Raw genomic sequence first — 10,363 nt, 5'->3', positions numbered from 1 at the left:
TTTTACTAGGACTTTAACTTGTTTGGTTAGCTAAGCTTGGGGGCATATGGATATGGTGGTAGCGTCTCCAACATATATTTGTTATAGGTGGTACCACAATTTGGTATGACAAAGGCTGGTGGTGGTAGTGGCGGTGGCGGTAACAAGATGTTGGAAGAGAAGAAGGATAAGCTTAAACTGCTGTACCAACAAACAACAACAATTTAATGTCAGTAATTAGTCAGAGTTTAATGTCTGTAATTAATCTTGGAGAGGGGGGAGAAATAAATTAATTAAGGTCCCATTTTATCATATCGTCCCTAAGCTTTGGTTCCAGACAACCACCACTGCCGTTGCAAGGCATTACCATTAATGTCAATTCTAAAATATCTTTCCATGGATAAACTCGTCGACATGAGCCATCAAATTGTAACCTTTTTTTTAACTAGAAAGATACTGTTAAACTTAAAATTATCTTTGATGTTTTCTTTGTGTATTTCAATTTGTCACTATTACAATGGACGGTGGCAGCAACTGATTATGCTTATTAAAACGATCAAATAAAAAGAATCATTGGCATTATTTGGGTTTTGGACAAGTAAAACCATAAGACTAATTAGGACGCATACAAACGGAGTTATTCAAGTTCCAAGGATGTTCTTTATATGAGCCAGTACTCGTCTTTTTCTTTTAACTCGTGGTTGTATTATTTCTACTGGTATAACACGCCCCACGATGCGCCTGTCATTTCGTAATTTGTTGTCTAATATAACACGCACGCGCGATACGTCTACCAGTCCATAATTTATTGTCTATGTATATTAGTAAACGATAAAAGTACACTTGTCAATGGTCAAAGTCAGCGATCAATACTAAGTGGTGAAAACTCATTTCAAGTTAATCTGCAAAAGGTAATTACAACTAAACTCGAATCCATCTATAAATCAAAAGAAACAGTGAACTAAAATCAGTCGGAGGGTCGAACAAAAAATGAATTCACAAACCAAAACTAAAGAGGGAATATTTTCTTAAGCATTTACAGTGTTACACAAACAGCTAATGTGACAAAGTCAAATTGAGAGTGTAAAAATGTTTTCCTTCTTATCGGTACAAACTACTTTTCCTCTCTTGTACCCAATACTCCATATTCTGTATGACTTCTAAATAGAGGCTTAACCTCCCCACATACGACCACTAAACATGGCAGCGATACATGCCTTGGACTTCCCTCGAACCATGGCAACTAATCATTGCAGGCACCACTCTCCTAGCTCACTGTTGGCTTCTAATCGAGCCTCTCTCGAAGGTACAAACTTCACGCCTTGGTTCACCGCCATCAACGAACCCAGCTCACACCCAAGTCTTCCAAGTAAAAATAAATTCCAAATCGATTCCAATTTAGCCCCAAACTCGAGCTCAAAACCACCAGATCACAGCCACTTCTTCATGTTCTCGGTCAACTCCTAAACTTCCATAAACATCCCCAAATCTCAGGACGCAACAACGTTGTCTTCACTTCTGCAGCAAATCAAGCTTATAAACACATCAAATTCTAACCACCGAACCCAGTTCAACACTTAATCAAATAGCTGATGTGTCATTCTCATCTTGTCGTAACCTTGAGTCTTTTACAGCTTCCAAAGTCGCCCAATATCCTGAACTTCCAACAGCAACAGATCACATTCTTGGATGGTCTTCCCTTCACAATTCCACCCTAGTTTCAGACCACAGCTCCATCTCCTTGTTCTTGTTGCAGTCAAAGTGATCTCAAAAACCCATTGCTTCTACTCATGACCACTGAAATATTCACCCAACAACAACCACCATATCCATACCCAAATCAGCCCTTGATAACAATGGCCACAGATCCCCTTAGTTTGCTGTTTCGGCTGCACAAGAAGGACCCAAATCAATCACCATTCGTTACCTAATTCAGCCCACGAATTCAAACTAAAACCCACCATGAACTCTCCATGATTTTTTAGCTGCAAACTGTTAGTCTTAAGGAAAGTAAAAATCAATTCGATGAAAATAAAAATTATCTACATTGTGAGCTATATCCTCCTTTGTCACTTCAATTTTCCAACTTGCGATACTCATTTGCCATTCCCCTTGACTAACCTAATTCAAAGCAGATGAAAAAAAGAGAAAAAAATTCCATATCAAACCCCAAATTTTCAGCATGATACGTTAAAGAATTACTTACATTCTTCAACTTCTTCAAATCCGTTGGGGGGATTTTGTGTGTCAATTGATGTGATTTTTTCCTCTTTGAATCAACATTGAATTGGATTAATGAGCTGAAAAAAATAATTTAGGGGTTTTGTGGAGCTGAACAAATAATGAATTCAATTCCCTATCTGTTGTTTCTCTAAATCAATCAAGGAACTTTCACTCTGTTCTTCATTCTTTAATCTCTGATGTCAACGGAGAAGAGAAGAATTCGATCTGTGTTGTTGGTGGTTCGATAGATTTTTAGGAAGAAGAAACTCCGAACCATATTTGGCCTTCACTTTCATGTAATCCACGAAGTTCTTCAGGCAAATGGGAAAAACGCAGAAGGGTATTCACGTCTTTTTATGTACCAAACAAAGGGTCGTACCAGAAATAGGCGTTTTCTTATATTAGTATGATAAGACTAGTTTGAAACCCGTGCTACGCACCGGGACTGCTGGAATTTCCTACACTGTTAGTTCATATCCACTGAGGCGGCGATTCGCCCCGCACGTGTCCCAATAAAAGTTATAATAAGCTTATTATTGGAAAACTATAAAATAAAGAAGGAGACACAAAGTAGAGGGGAAGAAGAAGAGAGAAATTTTATTCATCAATATAGAATACAATGTTTAAGCCTCTATTTATATAGATAGAAGACTTGGTGTCCAAGATATGTAAACCTTAAACTTAGCCACGAAAGGCATCTTAGTAAATAAACAATGGTTTATAACACTCCCCCTGATGACCACTATGGCTAAGTCATTACAAGCATACCAGGAAAACTCAAAAGAGAAAAACCTTAAATTGCATAAGCATGTAAAGACTCAGACAATGTTGGACACGCATATGTTGCCTCGTTAAAACCTTGACAAGGAAAACCCAGTGGGACAAAACCTTGACAAAGGAAAAAGAGTACAACGTGATAAATCCAGTAAATGCACCTTTAGTGATGACGCTCCCCCTGATGAGTACTTCAGTTAAATCTTGGCTTGCAAATCTTCTAGTCGAGATTTCCCAATCTCGATAAATGAATTTCTTGAGTACTGGAGATAACAATGCTTTCGTGAGAAATTTTCCAGTTGATAAAGTCTTCTTTTGTGTTAGTCTTCTAATGCTAATGTTCTTGAATCTTCACGCTTCTTTAAATACATCGAGGACTTGCTTCTTGGATTGCTAGCTTCTCGAAGATGATTTGCAAAAGTAGTTGATGTAGTTTTTTCAACAAAGTGCCAATACGCAGTTATAGTACCAAAGGCGAGCAAAGATTGTGATCATACCTTATATGGATCAGAATGATATCCAAATTCATAGGAGATGGTATGTTAATTTGGTTTAACAAAATGATCTAGTTAATGGTGGGAATCCACCAATAACCGTAATTTGATACAACTCTCCCTTGGATGACCACCATGTTGAATTAAATTACCTCTCTAAAACCTTTCCAGTAATAACCCAATGGGAAAAAATATATGGACGAAGGAAAAAGAGAACAATTTCAACATTTTGAATAAAAATTCATCGTCTGCGAGATGTTGCCTCGTTAAAACCTTGTCAGGAAAACCACATGGGACAAAACCTGAAACGAAGGGAAAAGAGTACAAATTTTGACATTTTTATTGATGCTAACCCAATTATATGAGTTTCTAAAAAAATTAAAATAAGCATCAGAAGAATAACTCTAGTCTATCTTAAAGATGAGTTTATGCTAGCATAATTCCAATTGCATATTTAAGAAAGGAAAGAAAATAGAATTTATGCTGCTAAGGCGTGGATTTTTGTGTTTTTAAGGTCTCCACAAGAGACTTATAAAGTTGAAATCATCAACTAATTAATCTGGATTTTTGGTTTTATACCAAATTTCTAAAAACACATAAAGGATTGTTAAACCTGACATAATCGAGTCAAGTGGCTGCCTGAATATAATTTTGAATCCTCTAAAGAGTACAAATTTGAATATGTTCTCCAAGCAAATCACTTCTGTGAATGCAATAAGAGTCCTTCAAGACTACCACGCAAAATGCATCATACAGGGAGAACGATATATTATTGAACCAATCCTCGGGTTTGAACTTACAACCCTCAACCGCTCTTAAAACGACTTATTTCTCTTAATACGCAATATGACTACACCAACCTTTAATTAATAGGCTAGGAAATTTAAAGTGTTAAGTCTTGGATCCAATATCGCGTTAATTGAGAAATCAATCCAATCTAATTTGGAATGTATGCCAACCAATCACATTGTCGATATTCCTCTGCAGAGGGGTTAACAACCACCATCTTTATTATTTCAGTAGCTACTGCAATATTCGACAACAAAATTAGCTTACTACGAGCTCACAATTCTCAAATGTATGCATATAGTAAAAAACTCAAAGAATTACTGGTACCAGCACCCGCGGGTATTATAATCTCCTCATCATTCAAATTGGGAGATATGAATTTTGAGAATGTGAATCGAGTAGCTCTATTGGAGCACTATCTGCAGCTTACATAAAAAAAAGCTACATGTTTGTTAGATGTGATTGAATTTGCCTTTTCAAACGACATAATTAAACTTATGGAAAAGCTAATTGAGATATTTTCACGCCTGTTTAATGACATCCTTTTTCGACTTGATCACGATGGGAGAGAAATGATATAACCTTTTTAGTTAATTAATGTCAAATTCTAATAACATAGAGTCTCCCCCTGATTCTGGTGGAAATTTTCATCTCATATACGAAAATAAATTTCGTAGAATATTATCCGATTAAATCTAGGATATATACTCATAATATAGTCTGGATTTTAAGAATAATACCAGTTGGACTGTAGATAATGACTCCAAAAGCCATAAAAAAATTTCCTTAAAAATAGTAGTCCACTTGACATACAAATTTAACATCAACTATGGATTTTAATGGTTACAATCAAAAAGCATATAAAATATGTAACCAAATCTCCAATGATCTATAAGGCCGATGAGATATCCATTCACCTAAGAATGAAATTATGGACACTTTATTTCATCAAAATAAATTAATTTTAAGATCAATATAGTCATTACAAAGACTAAAGAGTTAGGCTAACAAGCCGGGTGCGCACCTTTTGGTCTTTTATGTCATATTCCAACTACTAGTAGAACAATTTCAAATTTTGGAGACTAATTACCACGAGGAAAATCAAAATTGCTCAATATCCCTTGGGAATGTAGTAATTCCTCGTTTCGTTGGTATGTGTAATCGTGTTATACCCTAATAATGACATTTCATTCTTTGGTTGATAGAGAAAATATTTCTTTTTAAGAACATAAAGAAATCATTATCGTTATTTTCTTTTTGGAAAAAATCCACTTTGTGGTTGTCTAATGATGGTTTCATGTAGGGAATCAAAACCAATCAATGCTCCTTGCAAGAAATAGAACCATTAACTGGCTTAAAAATAATTTAGAATGCCAATTTATTTACATCTCATCCTGAAGTATCGATAGAGAAAATCAATTCCAATTGATTTAAATGATATACCAAAATTGTATCGACGACATAAAGAAACAATCGTTTTATATAGTCATCGCATATGGAATCCATCTTATCGCTGACAAAGGGTTTTTTGTAAAAAAGAATAGAAACCATATGGCTAAATCACATGATCTTTATCTATCATACAAAGATACCAAATTGAATTGGCCTTAGATTTTCCAACCATGCACATGATTATTTACCATAAAGATAATTATATTGCGATAACACCAATCTTTGGCGATTACAGTTTCATTAAAAGAATAGAAACTGTAAACCGTTTTTAGATGAATTTTTTTGTAGAGGAGATAAGAGAAGAAAGGAAACCAAAACTGATCACCCTTAACCAACCTTATAATTACAACAAGTAACTTTATTATTAAAAAGAATTACGGCGAGTAGCTTTATTATTAAGAAAAAGAGAAGAAATAACAAACCGTCACAGTGGTATTGAGTCAACCAATATAAATCACATAACGTGGTGTAGCACCTCGGTCCTCTTTAGTTTCAGGCTAATTAATTAGTTTCTCTTTATTCATCTATTTTGGTGGTCGCATAAACCCATAAAGTGATCGTTCATGTCGTTAGACCTATGACACAACCAACAAAATTTTAGTTAGAATCCTTTTAATAAATATAAAATAAAATAAAAGGGAAAACTAAATCAAGATAAAAGGGTTAGATATCGATGTAAATCTGTGTGATTCAATGAGTCAGTTGGTAGAACAACGTGCATGATAATGTATTGTAAATTAGAAAATAAAGAAGGAGACACAAAGTAGAGGGGAAGTAGAAGAGAGAAATTTTATTCATCAATATAGAATACAATGTTTAAGCCTCTATTTATATAGATAGAAGATTTGGTGTCCAAAATATGTAAACCCTAAACTTAGCCACGAAGGACATCTTAGTAAATAAACAATGGTTTATAACACTTATACAGTTACTATCCAACAAATTGACGATTAACTGTTAAAACTTTATAATCAAATATATAGTATTATTATAATTTAAAGATCTAACATGGTTTTGAAAACTAATTTCATGCAATATAATAAAATAATAATCAATTTTACAAATAAACTAAAATAAATAGACCTAAGTAATCTTAAAAGTAAAATATTTTAAGCTACAAAGACATAATTAGATTTTTTTTAGTATTTAACCCCCGCTTCGAACCGGATACGACGGAAATTGACCTTTAGTTGGGCGAAGACCCGCACCCGTCTAAGAAGGGATCTCAATTAACAACTAAAGTGTACAATGAAAACACCAATTATCAATTTTTTAAGCAATCAATTAGTAGATTAACAATCAGAATCAAATTATTCACCAGTTAATTACGTACTGTTTAAAGTGTTGGAGATTAAGAAATCCTCTTAAAGAAAATACTTTTGATAAATTATACATACCTTTGAAATCAATAAGTAGTTCATTACACTACCTATATCTATATTATTGGTAGTTAAATGAAACACCACACTTTCCAGATAGTTTTATCAATATTTGATATTGGAGACACTAAAAAAAACACAAATTTAAATATGGAATAGATTGACAACTCTAAATGGTGCACAACAAATGAATTGCTTCTCGTCAAAGAAAATGTAATTAGGGAAACACACATATATATATTTCTCATCATAAAATCATATATTTGTGTTAAGGATTAAGAGACCAACTCAACTGCTCTTCTAGGCTCCAACTTATTATAGTTAAATGAAAAATCACACTCATTAGTCATTATATAGGCATCGGTATATGATATTAGAGACACTAAAAAAAATCATGATATTAATATAAAATACATTGCCAACTCAAAATAGTGCAAAACATACGAAGTGCTTCTCGTCGAAGAAAATGTAACTAAGGAAGCGCACATATATATTTTTCTTCAGAAATCATATAATTGTGTTAAAAATAAAGCGGATAACTCAACTGTTTTTCCAGGCTCCAACTTCTTGTAATTGAATGAAAAATCATACAAATTATGTAGTTGTGTTGATATCTGACATTAAAGACACTAAAAATTACACGAGATTAGCATAAAATAGATTGTCAACCCCAAATATTGCAAAGCATACAATGTGCTTCCCGTCAAAGAGGTAATCAAGGAAATATCATAAGTCATTATATGGGCATCGATATCTGATATTAGAGACATTAAAAAAACCATTTTATTATTATAAAATATAGATTGCCAACTCTAAATAGTGCAAAGCATATGAAGTGATTCCCATCAAAGAAATTAAGGAAGGACACATATATATTTTTCTTCATAAATCATATACTTGCTTTAAAGATAAATCGGCTAACTCAACTGTTTTTCCAGGCTCCAACTTCTTGTAGTTGAATGAAAAATCACATATATTATATAGTTGTGTTGATATTTGACATTAGAGACGCTAAAAATACCACAATCTTAATATAAAATAGATTGACAGCCGTAAATACTACAAATCATGTAAAGTGATCCCCATCAAAGAAGTAATCAAGAAAATGCACTGATATATCTTTCTTAAGAATCATGATCTTGCGTTAGGAATCAAGCGGCCAACTCAAGTTCTCTTCTAAGCTCCAAGTATGTATAGTTGAATGAAAAATCACACTCATCATATAGTTGTATCGATATTTGATATTAGAGATACTAAAAATCGATATTAGTATAAAATATATTTTTAACCCTAAATAGTGCAAAGAATAAGAAGTGTTTCCCATCGAAGATGATGTAATCAAGAAAAAGCATTGATATATTTTTTTTTCCAGAAATCATATACTTGTGTTAAGAATCAGGCGGCCAACCCAATCCAACCCAGACACCAACTCCTTATAGCTAAATGAAAAATCACACTTAAATAGTTGTATCAAGAGTATGATATAGAAGACATTAAAAGAACACACGATATAACATAAAATAGTTTTCCAATTCTAAATAGTACAAAACAAATGAAATGCTTACCGTTGAAGAAGTTGTAATCAAGGAAATGAACTAACTCCCACTAAAACTCTGTTTGATTGGTACTTTAACCGCAAGGATTGTCTATTAATTAATGATTGGAGTACTTTATTGGCAAAGGGAATCTAAATTGTATTGGTTACTTTAATAATGTGGTTGTTGGATTTTTAGTGATGCATATGGCTAATTTCATTATGTATGCACGAACATTATTTTGGTTTGAAACAAAACAGAAAACCCTATTGGAATTGAACGATTAAAGAGCCCAGTTTTTGTTTTTACATCAACCGTAGGTCAAGTTAATGAAGTGCCGTTACGTACGACATGGTACAAAACAAAGCATGCATATAGAAAGTTCGAGAAAGAAAATGAATAATAAGTATAGGTTTCAAAAAAAACTATAATTCAATAATCTAGCAGAATCCATCCAAAATATCAGAAAAATTTATAAAGGAAAGCAAAAGAGAGTAGAATGCTCTTGGGAGTTGGGACAATAACTTAACAATGTTGCTTGGAATTTACATCCATCCTTATTCCTATTTGGTTCTACAAAGAAATGAAAATGATGGACGGGTCTAGTATTAACCTGGTTTATAATTATGTATTCACTACTACATCATCGAACAGACTTGTACATGTTTAGAGAATATATCTAATATGACACAGAGAAGTGTTCATTTTACAAATATCCAAACATAAAACAGACTCTCGTTTGTCGAAAATACTTTGGCCCAATACCATATTACTGCAACATGAATATTCTACAATCATGGTTTTTTTGTGCCATGGTTCATTGTCAAGGTTGGTGTTCAACGAAGTTACCATGATGAGGTATTCCTGAAAGCCACTAAAGTCAACAACAAACTAAAGCCAAAATGAAGCAAAAACTGTAAATGAATAATATAAATAAAATGACAATACCTATAAAAATGATATAAATAAAACCTTAACAATCCACACGAAGCATAACACTTCCCTTTCAACTCAAACATGTATCTAGACCCGAGTTTCTTTCCTTCTTCGGAGCCTAACAAAATGAATTGATGAGAAAGATTACATCTTGTTCGAAAACATATATACAAAGTCGCACTTCCAAATGCGTATATCTTCATGGTTAGGTAAGCTACCGAAAGAAAAATAAAATCAATCCAAAATGTGGACAAAATTATATGATTTTAGTTTACAAACACTATGGACGTAAGAATTTAGATACAACGCAACTATAATTCTCGATTTCAAACTTCCTTAATTATAGAGTATATGAACACGGATACCATTTTTATAATCCGAAATTTCCAACTTCACTTTTGCATTTCTAAATTCTAATTATCAGTGTTAGGATTTTTTCTTTCCCGTGATGTTATATTACAATGCTTAAGCATCATTAGTACGAAGCTTGTATTTCACGAATCAATCACTCAAATAATACCTCCACATGAAGCTTAAAGGACAGAGTAGTACCTAAACATGATGAGGTTGAGAAACCCTCACCTACAAAATCCCAAAAGAATTTTAGTCAGTATGGAGCAGTGATTAGAAGAAACATAAATCAGTTGTCGCTAAGAACCCAGGGTTGAGGAGATTTGAAACCAAAAAGAAATAACATAATTGAGAAACAATTTCCTGCAAAATAGAACAAAGAAGTATTTCATATCATCTTTTTTTGGATATATATATTCTTAGGATTTTCTTCATATCAGCACTCACGCAA

Source organism: Papaver somniferum, unplaced genomic scaffold (genome assembly GCF_003573695.1).
Source record: "Papaver somniferum cultivar HN1 unplaced genomic scaffold, ASM357369v1 unplaced-scaffold_15, whole genome shotgun sequence".
Taxonomy (NCBI): Eukaryota; Viridiplantae; Streptophyta; class Magnoliopsida; order Ranunculales; family Papaveraceae; genus Papaver; species Papaver somniferum.
This window is presented reverse-complemented; position numbering follows the sequence as displayed.